Below are 12745 nucleotides of genomic sequence, written 5' to 3' on the forward strand. Positions count from 1 at the left end.
AACACCGCTTCGATCCCAGGTCTGGGAAGATCTCACATGCCGCGGAGCTGCTAAGCCCACGCGCCACAACTACTTAGCCTGTGCGCCTAGAGCCCATGCTCCACAACAAGAGAAGCCACCACAATGAGGTGCCCCCGCACCGTAATGAAGAGTAACCCCTGCTCGCTGCAACTAGAGAAAGCCCAAGCACAGCAGCAAAGACCCAATGCAGCCAAAAATAAATAAATACATTTATTTAAAAAAAATCATGTTTCTGATGATTCTACTACATAAGGAAAGTAGATGTGTTTAAATAAAGTGCAGATTTTTTCAACGCCACCATGTAGAAAATCCAAAAAGTATTTTCCTCCATTTATAAATTTTATCTATACAGGTAGAGTGTTAACATGGTTGATGAAAGAGGCAAAATTCGTCAGTCAGAAATGTGCATTTTCCTGCAACAGAGGAACTGGATATAAACAAACTATAGCAAAGCAGGAAGGGGGGAAAACCCTAAAATAGTGCCATGTTAGACTGCGTTAAAGACTAACAAAGACTGAAGTGGACTTGCTTTGTTTCACAGCCATATCTGCAAGTAAGAACTTTTTGCTTTTTTCCGTCTCTTGCCTCCTGTCATCCTGCAGGTAGTAGAAAATGCAATAGCAAATGGAGAAGGAGGGAGTAAAAATTGATTGTAAAAATGCCAGGTGAAAGAAAAAGGATAACCCGACCACATCCTCCTTATTTACATTTACTGCTACAGCAGACCTAAATCAGAGGAGAGACAGACACCGTCACTTAAATGAATTTTGAATATTTTGATTATTGCACTATACTGAAGATAAAAATTACTGATCTCTTTTGTGAGTAGAAGCAAATGTATCACTTTTCTTATTTAAAAGTAATGAATTCATGGACCTTGCCCTGAATTTCGTGTAGATAGCAGGAAAAATCTACCTTCATGAAATTAATCTTAAGAGACAATGAAAGATGAAAAAAAAGTTGCATTATCATTTATTTCATGATCATGCTTGTTCAATCAAAGTATTGTACATATCATAGTTATCCATTACAGAATATGAATGTACCCTCCTTTGGTGTCAACTAAAAATATCTGAGTTTACATGAAATGGAAAATAATTATATAAATCCTTACATGTTTCAGGCAACAAATAGATTTTACTTACTGTTTTTTTTTTCAAGAAAAATTACAAGGTAAAAAGCCTACTGGTTTCTTTTAAAATGGCACAAAGTTTCATTAATATTAATATATTGCCCTTTTATTTACTGATAATTCTATTCTACAGATAGGTTGCAAAATCATTTATTAAGAGTTTTCAGGACAGCATCTTTTTTTTTAACATCTTTATTGGAGTATAATTGCTTTACAGTGGTGTGTTAGTTTCTGCTTTATAACAAAGTGAATCAGCTATACATATACATATATCCCCATATCCCCTCCCTCTTGTGTCTCCCTCCCACCCTCCCTATCCCACCCCTCTAGGTGGTCACAAAGCACCAAGCTGATCTCCCTGTGCTATGTGGCTGCTTCCCACTAGCTATTTATTTTACATTTGGCAGTGTATATATGTCCATGCCACTCTCTCACTTCATCCTAGCTTACCCTTCCCCCTCCCCATGTCCTCAAGTCCATTCTCTATAGGACAACGTCTTGAGAAAATGAAGCAGATGTAGACATAATAGCTCATTTGTAAAGATCCATCACTGATATGTACTTGTTTGTGATGACTTTTTCTTTCAATTTCCTTTTCTGACTGTACATCTGAAGTATGTTCTACTTGGAAATGATGTTTGTAGCACGGACTTTATGAGACTATTAAAATTTTAAATGTGGCTGAAAGACCCATCTCTTATTTTCAACCCTGAATAGCTCATGAATCAGGCTGCTATTGACATTAGCAGCTAATATGCAACCTGTCAGATCACATCATCCTCACGTGTCACACCTGAGAGCAAAGCATTCTTTAATAATAAATAATGGCATAATTAAGAAATGAAGAATCACTTAAAAATTCTTTTTTTAATTTTTAGTTTTTATTGAAGTATAGTTGATTTACAATGTTGTGTTAATTTATGCTGTACAACAAAGTGATTCATTTATACATATATATATATATATATATATATATATATATATACACATTGTTTTTTATGTTCTTTTCCATTGTGGTTTATCCACAGGATATTGAATATAGTTCCCTGTGCTACACAGTAGGACCTTGTTGTTTATCCATTCTATATATAGTAGTTTGCATCTGCCAATCCCAAACTTTCACTCCATCCCTCTCCCAACACCCTCCCCTTGGCAACCACAAGTCTGTTCTCTATGTCTGTAAGTCTGTTTCTGTTTTGTAGATAAGTTCACTTGTGTCATATTTTAGATTCTACATATAAGTGATATCATATGGTATTTGTCTTTCTCTTTCTGACTTACTTGACTTAGTACGATAATCTCTAGGTCCATCCATGTTGCTGCAAATGCCATTATTTCTTTTTTTGGGCTGAGTAGTAATCCATTGTATATATGTACCACATCTTCTTTATCCATTCATCTCTTTTTTTTTTAGATGTTGGGGGTAGGAGTTTATTAATTAATTAATTTATTTTTGCTCTGTTGGGTCTTTGTTTCTGTGCGAGGGCTTTCTCTAGTTGTGGCAAGCAGGGGCCACTCTTCATTGCAGTGCGTGGGACTCTCACTATCGTGGCCTCTCTTGTTGCGGAGCACAGGCTCCAGATGCGCAGGCTCAGTAGTTGTGGCTCACGGGCCTAGTTGCTCCGTGGCATGTGGGATCCTCCCAGCCCAGGGCTCGAACCCGTGTCCCCTGCATTAGCAGGTAAATTCTCAACCACTGCGCCACCAGGGAAGCCCCTATCCGTTCATCTCTTGATGGACATTTAAGTTGTTTCCTTGTCTTGGCTGTTGTGAATAGTGCTGCTATGAACATGGCAGTACATGTATCTTTTGGAATTATAGTTTTGTTTGGATATATGCCCAAGAGTGGGATTGCTGGATCATATGGCAACTCTATTTTTAGCTAGAAAAAAAACATTTTAGTATAATTCTATTGCTTGGATAATTCTGGATTGACTCCCAGTTTACACTTTCATGCCAGTTTAAATTGTTAGTGATAAATCAAAAAATTTCAAAACTTTATTTTGCATTATTTTCTCTAATTGTAAAATCAAGATGAATTATTGAACCATTTTCTTTATATTCATAGCTATATTTACCTGGTTAAGATGAAGTGTGTTCTACACATTTTCACTTCTACTTTCTCCCATCTCTGTACCACCAAATTCTTGACCTTCATAAGTTCAATGCATGGTTACAGATTCGTTTGTTTTACATTCTGTAAAAAGTTAATACAAATGTTTTCTCCTTTCAGTTTTTTTTTGAGCTTTTGACCTTCCCATTCAGTTTTGTGAGCCATTTTGCAGCAATTATTTAGAGCCTCCACTCCCCCATTTGTTTGCTTCACTCTTAGTCACTTAAGTAAAACTCCCCCAACAATTATTTCATGAGGATGCATGGACTAAACATCATTTAAATCCTTGCATTTTAGAACTTTTTACGTGGGCTTCACATGTTGCAGAATACTTGGCTGTGTGTGTGTGTGTGCAGGAAAGCACAAAGGTAAAAACTTACAAAGTACTCCCTCAAATTTCACCACCCAGGTAGAAATGTTGTTCATGTTTTATCACTTGTATATCAACATAGATATCTTTCTCTGGAGATTTATGCAGAGAAGTGGTCACAGGGATAGATGAGTGGATAGAAATGCTTTCATAAATAATGGTATTATGTTAAAGACACTATTCTTAAATAAAATGTTACATTTATTTTTACCCGAATTTAACACAATGAAAAAGGCCTATGTAAAGCTAAAGAAATGATTAAATTTAATAAGCATTTCTTTTTTTTAATAAGTATTTCTTAATCATTATTTCTTAAAAGATTATTATTTCTTAATTTTATTATTTCTTGAAAGATCTTTTTAAGGTTAAGGAAAAATGTATGAGGAACTTGAGAGGTAGCGACAATATTTTTCACATATGTTTCATTTTTAGAGAGTTTTAACTTCCTGCTCTGATAAACAGGTCATTAACATTTACATACTTTACCATTTCCTCTTCCCTCACCTCTCTTTTTAGTAGTTCTGTCAGTATTTTACATTGTACACATATATGAGCTTTACTGCTCCTGAACCACAATTCCTAGAGTTTTTTAACGTATACTATTTAAATGGACTCATTACCGACTATCAGTGCTTTTGCCACAGCTGCTGTCACGCTGAATTCTTTACTGATTTGACCCAGTAGTTGTCACATCCTCACCTCCCTTCCTCAAGGAGGATATATGGATAGTATTTATTCTTAGTCTTTTTTCATGCTGTTAAATTTCTTAAATCATGTCTTGCCTGGATATAACACTGGATCACTATTTCTTCCCTTCCTCTCCCCCTCCACCTCTAACTTTGTGGAGATTTTCCCATTGTCTTCAACAGTTAGTGTTTAGAAAAGTGGTCTCCCCAAGAAGGGAGAAGATTTTTTTCCTCTTATAGGTTTGATATTTTTGCCTAAAAGAGTAAGGCATGTTTTGTTCCTCTTTAAAGTTTGGCAGTGCAAGTAGGACACATGTTAGCATCGAACATTTTGTACTAAATTTTATAGGTCACAATGTCCTCTTTTAATCTGCAAAGATTAGGAGAAGGAAAAAAATCTCTTTTATTTATTTCAGATAAATTTTCTTGTATCATGTCCTCAAATATATACACATTCTTTTCCATTTGTTGAATGGTCTATCTTAAGGAAACCAAGTTTCCAAATGTTTTTTCATTCCTTTCTTTTTTGGGGGTCAGTCTTGCATGTCTTTCAGTTTTCTACTAGTTGTTTGGTTTTTTAAATCTCTTGGTTTTTTCTTATTGTTCTGGTGTGTTTTCATAATTGCTATGCCACTTGTTTTCATTTTATTTGTGTTTCAGGAGCTCTAGTGATGCTCTTTTCTGATATTTTTAAAAATTTTGGATTCCAGAATTCACACTTCCTAGTATGGAGTGTGTCCCATTTCTGTGATAGATGTGCTCCTTACACAGCATATATTACCGAAGCTGTTGTTTCCTTCAGAGAAAGTCACCCCATTGTTTACTTTCTGACATTCTCACTTTCCTCCCTCATCACCATTTACACTTTTCCCCAGGCTGAAGGAAAAAAAAAGATATAGAAAGTATACAGTTTTCTTTTCTCCAGATTTGAGGATAGGATTGGGTATTTTCAGGATTGCCCTCACTTCAGAATACCTTATGGAGTCTGGAGCAGGAGTAAGTACTGGAAAGTTCCTGTACGTGCATGTTAAATTGTTCAATAAATAGTAACTCTACGATAGTGACTCTACAAGTTCATTGATGAAACACAAATATATAAAGAATGATAATTAGGTCTTAAAATTTACCTATTGCGTGAAAAATTGTAAGCCAACTATTACACATATTTTATGTCAGTTTTTGGTTGTTCTTCAATCTAATCAACACCTATCTGTAAGTTGAATTTGAACTAATTCTTTAAGAGCTCAACTTAATGTTTTAAATAGACTTAAAATATTGATTAATAACTCAAGACCCAACTCCCTGTATTGAAGAAGAAAACGCAAACTCAAAAATAGTACCATCATGTTGGAAGTAAAGAGCAAAGAAAGAAATCAGTGTTGATTAATGATCATTTTTGTTATATAACATATACTAAAACACAGGATAATTCAGGGCAATTTCCCTTGAAGGTCTGCAAGCAGAAAAATCAATTTTCTTAGATCTGTTTAAAAAAATGAGCTTTCAAATCTAAATTGAAGTAGATAAGATTTTTTTTAACTTGCAAATTGCTGTAGATTTTTTAGAGTGGTAGGAAAATATACAGTAGTTTCACCTGCTTTTTATTTGTATTTATTTATTTATTATTTTTAAAATATTTTGGCTGCATTAGGTCTTCGTTGCTGCGCATGGGCTTTCTCTAGTTGTGGCGAGCGGGGGCTACTCTTTGTTGCGGTGCATGCGCTTCTCACTGCAGTGGCTTCTCTTGTTGTGGAGCATGGGCTCTAAGCACGCGGGCTTCAGTAGTTGTGGCTCGTGGGCTCTAGAGTGCAGGCTCAGTAGTCGTGGCGCACAGGCTTAGTTGCTCCGTGGCATGTGGGACCTTCCCGGACTAAGGATTGAACCTGTGTCCCCTGCATTGGCAGGCGGATTCTTAACCACTGTGTCACCAGGGAAGTCCCTCGCCTGCTTTTTAAATGATGAGTGAAACCTATTAAATGAATGCAACTTTGGTTATTTACAGATCTCCATTTTATTACAAATCTATTTTATTTACACTTATGTATAATTTATTTCATTGTCAATTTATTTTATTTAAAAATCTTTAAAGTTGTACCTTGTGACAATTCAAATAAGAGGATGCAGATTGGAAAAAGGATGGTGAATTGAAAAGAAGGGAGAGAGAGAAGGCAAAATGGGAGAGAGGCAGAGAAAAATAAAGAACTGGAGAAAAAGAGCAGAGACAAGAAGGAAAGGAAAGGACCTTTCCCTGTAAGGAAAGATTAAAGAAAAAAAGCCATCAAATGTCAATCAAGCCTCCTTTCCTCAATTTAGGTTGTTTCAACTGACTGATAGATACTTCTTAGGACCAATTTGCAGGCCTTTTGAGGTTACAGCCATTTTTCTCTGCTGAACTCCCTTTGAACTTGCTCCTTTGTAATCTTGCACCTTCAAGGTGATAATACACAAGGCCTCCTCAGTGTCAAACTTCCAACCTTTCTAAATGCTGGACTTCAGGTCTAATCACATTATCTATCGGATGGTTTCACCAGCATTATTCTGGGAACAAAGTCCTTCTCTGTATTTGTTACCCTTTTGGTCTCCTTTGGAATAAAGTAAAAAAAATTCTGTTAACTGTAAATCAATAACCAGTGCCTCTTTTCTCAGAAAGTGCTTTTGTTTTTTTTATATCTTCAAGGGCTATTAGTTCTGCTTTCCAACCCTGCCACCCTCGGGATTCTTAAAAGTTGCTTAGTACACAATACCCAGATACCCAATTAACATTTATTATTTTTGAGATGCTCAGAATGTCTCTAACTTGGATGCCTTTTAGAGATTCTGCTTGAAGAGACAATCCCATTTTCCAGTATACGTTTAGAATATCTCAGAAATACTGTAACAATTTTACAGCATTCATATGTGTGCACAGTTCATAATGAGGTGTAATCTCCATCAAAGTGCTAATAACCTTTTTGGCAAAGTATGATATAAATTCACAAATCAGCATCCTGATAGCATGCCAGTATAAGAAATAAAGATAAATAAATGCTACAAAAATAACATTATGGGAAATATATTTTTTGATATTTTTTGAAGTGGAACTCTTATCTTGCTTTTTCCAAACTGGGACAAAGGTGCTAATATTGTCACTTTATTTGCCTTGGGATAATTGAGTGGTGCTTAGATCATATCCCTGTTCAGTTCACCTGTATGGCCTCTGAAAGACCAGATGAACTGTGGTGGATGGTGATGAACTACAATAAACTTAGCTAAGTAGTAATTCCAATTTCTGCTGTGCTGCATGTTGTACTGGAGCTTTAATGAAGATTTCTTACTGTCTTGAGCATTTAGTGGCATAATAAAAGGGAGAGAGAAAGTCAACATTGATTTCTGATGATTCACTTAACTTTTGGGTTTGTTGGTTGAGTACCTTTGCTAGACACTTGAAATCCAGGGTGAATATGGCATGGTTCATGGCACTAATAAGCTCATAGGAAAGTGGGGTACGGGGATGGTGGAGACAGAAATGGATACGTCATTGTATCAAATTTTCATGCTCTGTGTTCTCCAGAACAGAACATAAAATGTCAAAAGCATATTTATTATATTCGTATACATCTGTGCTGTCACAGATCTCTTAATAAATGGTCCATTCAGTTATCAAATGTTCAGGAAACAAGCTCGTTTTTGCCCAGGTCCTGGGTATTCAAAATCATATAAGGCATGGTTCCCGCACTCAAAGTATTCTAAAGGAAAAAAGAAAGTAGAACTTTATCTTAGTCTGTTTGGGCTGCTATAAAAAAATATCATAGACTGGGTAACTTATAAATAACAAATTTATTTCTCATACTTCTTGAGGCTAGAAGTCCAAGGTAAAGACACTGACAGATTCGGTGTCTGGAGGAAGCCTGCTTCCTAGTTCATGGACAGATGTCTCTGTGTCCTCACATGGCAGAAGCGGGAAGGGAGCTCTCTTGGGCCTCTTTTACAAAGGCATTCATCCCAGGTATGAGGACTGTGCCTTCATGACCTAGTCACCTCCCAGAGATATCTCCTCCAAATACCATCACACTGGGCTTTCAACATATGAACTCTGGGGGGACCCAAACATTCAGTCCATAGCAAACACAGGCTACAGAACAAATTGTCCAAAACATTATATAACCTCAGGCATTTTTTTTCCCATCTGTAAGCTGAAATATCTTAATAGCTTTCTATGGGAATTAAGTTTATGGATCTAAAGCACTTTGCTATATTTGTCACATAGCGAAGCAGGTAAGACATGGTAGCTGTTATTACTTTAAGCAGTATGTACAGAATGCCAGGGGACCACTGAAGAGGGACACTTATAAATTAGTTAGAGGGAGACTGCAGAAACCTGCAAGGAAGAGGAAATAGTTGAGTGTAGAAGGTTGAGGTACCAATTAGGAAAATGAAGAAAAATAAAAATAAAAAGGGAAGGACATTCTTGATAGGCAGAAGCAGCATGTAGGCATGGGTTTTGGAGTTAGAATGACTAGGATAAGACCCAACTCTCACACTTCCCAGCTGTGTGACCTTTGAGGGTCATAAGCCCTCTCTAAGTTGCAGTTTTTTATCTGTTAAATAAGGATAGTAATACTGCTTAATTCACAGGATGGTTGGAAAAGTAAATAAGATAGGGTAATATGATGAAACTGCATTACATGACTGTTGCTTTCATTTGTTGATGTTGATTCTTAGCCTAAGAGTTGCAGGACTCCATGGAAGGATTTTAAGCAAGGAGGGATGTGACTTTATCTCAACTGCAGAAGGGTCACTGGATGAGCAATAGAGACACTGGGCTGTGGTGGAGGGATTGCAGAGTTTGAATATGGGGAGAGCCGATGAGATGACTTTTGTAGGGTGAGAGATGTGGGACCAAACTCTTGACTCTAGGTATGGAGAAGGGGGAAGATAAAGGCATTTTAAGGAGGTTGAGGGCACAGATTTAATAATTAATTTAATATGGAGAGTGTCTGGGTGAGAAGGAGGAGTGGAAACTGTGGAAACTGAATTAAGTTTTGAAATCATTCATTGGTGTGGGGGGATACATCAGAAAGTTCAGGGAGGAGCGAAAGGCAGAGTCACGTTTTGAGCTGCGGAGGGGAGGCCATGAGACATCCAAGCAGACATGTGCAGCAGATAGGTGGGAACACAGCTCCGGAGTCAGCAGAAGTTTCTAGAATAGAGGAGGAAAATATGAATATGGGTGGAAAGGATAGTTAAAGTCTTGGAAGAGAATAAGTTCACTGAGGGAGAATAGAGATGAGAAGAGCTGAAATGGAGCCACATGTGAAACCAACACTCAAAAGTGTAAGCAGAGATCCTTTTTCGTTTTTTTAACATCTTTATTGGAGTATAATTGCTTTACAGTGTTGTGTTAGTTTTTGCTGTACAACAAAGTGAATCAGCCATATGTATACATATATCCCCATATCCCCTCCCCCTTGAGCCTCCCTCCCACCCTCCCTATCCCACCCCTCTAGGTGGTCACAAAGCACCAAGCTGAGCTCCCTGTGCTATGCAGCTGCTTCCCACTAGCTATCTATTTTTATATTTGGTAGTGGATATATGTCCATGCAATGCTACTCTCTCACTTCGTCCCAGCTTCCCCTTCCCACCCTGTGTCCTCAAGTCCATTCTCTACGTCTGCGTCTTTATTCCTGCCCTACCCCTAGGTTCTTCAGTACCATTTCTTTTTAGATTCCATATATATGCATTAGCATATGGTATTTGTTTTTCTCTTTCTGACTTACTAGGGAAGATCCTTTGAATGAAACAGATGAAATGGCTTCAGGAGTAGGAGGAAATCAGAAGTCAGTAATCCCACAGAAGCTTGGTGACCATTTCAAAATGCAAAAAGGAAATCTGTCAAACACTCAGAAAAGTGTAGTAAGATTAAGTATCAGTTAGGATGTTTGGGCTGCAAGAAGCAGAAAACACAAGTCAAAACGAATATACAAAGTCAAATTTTATCTTATCTAACAAAAAATAGAGTTAGAATTGCCCTTGGATTGGTTTACTCAGAGGTTCATCAGTATCATGAATTTATATATATATATATATATATATATATATAAATTCATGATATGCTATTCTCATGGTGAAGGTTTACCAACCTAGACCAGCTCATCTTATGATCTTAAATGAAGACCACAGTTCTAGACAGCACATGCAAACATCAACTTCCAGAGGTGGAAGGAGGAGTGTTTCTTCCCCCATGTCTCTTACATCAGCAAAAGAAACCTTTCTAGAAAGTGCCCAACAAACTTTCACATTTTGTTATAGGAAGAATACAACAAAGATGTCCATGTCTTAATCTCTGGACCCTGTGAATAGGTTGGGTTTTTTGCAAAGGGGAACTAAAGTTGCAGATAGAATTAAGGTTGCTAATCAGCTGATCTTGAGGTGGAGATATTATCCTGCATTATCTGGGTGGACCCAGTTTAATCACAAGGTATCTTATTAGTCGAAGAGGGAGAAAGAATAGGGAGAACCAGAGAGATGGCAGCGTGAGAGACTTGGTCCAATGCTGCAGGCTTTGAAGATGGAGGAATGGGGCATGAGCCAAGGAATGCAGGCAGCCTCTTGATGCTGGAAAAGGCAAGGAAGTGGATTCTCCCCTAGAGCCTCTGGAAGGAATAGAGCCCAGCTAATATCTTGATTTTAGCTCAGTGAGACCTGTTTTCTGACCTCCCCAACTGTAAGATAATGTTATGCTGTCTTACACCACTAAATTTGTGATAATGTGTTAAAGTAACTATAGAAAATTAGTACACATCTCAGTGGACAGAACTGCATCATATACCCATGCCTAAAGTACTCACTGTCAAGGGGAATTGGATTTCCTAAAGAGCATGAGGCAGTTATGAAGCATATGGTCTCCTGATTCTTAAAAAAAAATCTTGGAAGTGGGAAGAAACGCTGTTGAAATGGTAATAAACTTTGTCAGATTCAGGTAAAGATGGAAAAGTAGCTATTAGATTTGACAATCTGGAGGCCAATAACAGTCTAGAGAGAGGAAATTCAGTGGGCAGTAAGAAATTGGTGGCGGGAAAAAAATATTTTAAAGTAACTTATGAGGAAATGAAAGACAATATGAGAATCTATCTGCCTATCTACCTATCATCTATCTATCCCTCCCTCTATTTATCTATTCATCTCTCTACCTAACTACTTACCTCTCTGTCTCTGTCTATCTACATAGAAGTGTCAAACGTTTTTGTTTGTTTTATTTTAAAATGGGTCATAATTGAACTGTTTTATTTTTATTTTATTTTATTTTTTTGTAGAAAGGGATGGAGCCAGATGGGAACAAGAGCAAGGGAGGTGGAAGATGAAAGAGAGGGGATGATTGAGGATAAAATTCCCTTAAGAGGTTCCATTAGATCCAATATGTTCACATTTTTACTAAAAGAATATGCTCCTGTAGGAGATTTGTAAAAAGGCAAGCTTTCATTTCAGAGAATAAATAACCATCTTCTAACTCATTTATTTTATAAATTCAGACTTTCTATAGTAGTTTTTCATGAGACATAGATATTTATATTCCATGATTTATTTATTTATAATTCCATTTGTACATAGCATCATTTCAGTGAAAGCTATAATTGAGAAGTTTTAAATTATAGTGTCCGCTAGAATTTGTGTTGATTTACTGAATACGACTCATGACTTCATGAAGGAACTCTCCTGAGATTTTTTGCCAGGGGACTTCTTATATTGAAATCTCCTTTGATAAGCTATTCTGGTACTTCAGAAATTCAACCTCTTGGATGCACTTTACGAGACACCTTATATTGATGACCATCCCTCTGAGGTGGCAATAGGAGAACAATTGGACCGGGCAACGCTTGCGGCACCTGCGAGTCTATGAACTCTATTCTTTTTTTTTTTTTTTTGTGGTACTTGGGCCTCTCACTGTTGTGGCCTCTCCCGTTGTGGAGCACAGGCTCCGGACACACAGGCTCAGCGGCCATGGCTCACGGGCCCAGCCGCTCCATGGCATGTGGGATCTTCCCGGACCGGGGCACGAACCCGTGTCCCCTTCATCGGCAGGCGGACTCTCAACCACTGCGCCACCAGGGAAGCCCTGAACTCTATTCTTTAGCAGCATTATAAACCAGTTTCTTGGACTTAACTTTCCTTTCAGATTTCGTGAGGCAGATTTACCCTGGAGTGTTGTTTTGTGTTCATTTATTAATGAACGAAGGATGGGAAACAGATGCCCACATGAATAAGCTGAAAATACTTGATGTGACTGACAAAAACTACCTGCTATTTAAGAGATTAGGAGAAAGCAAATAATCAGTGGAAGCAGAAAGTTTGTTATTGATTGCACAGCAATCCTACCACATTTCTCTTACCAACAGTTCTTTTCCCTAATCTCCAAAGCCCCTTTTCAAAACAGTCTTCCCTACTGT

This window comes from Mesoplodon mirus (assembly GCF_964341445.2).
Source record: "Mesoplodon mirus genome assembly, chromosome: 13".
Classification (NCBI taxonomy): domain Eukaryota; kingdom Metazoa; phylum Chordata; class Mammalia; order Artiodactyla; family Ziphiidae; genus Mesoplodon; species Mesoplodon mirus.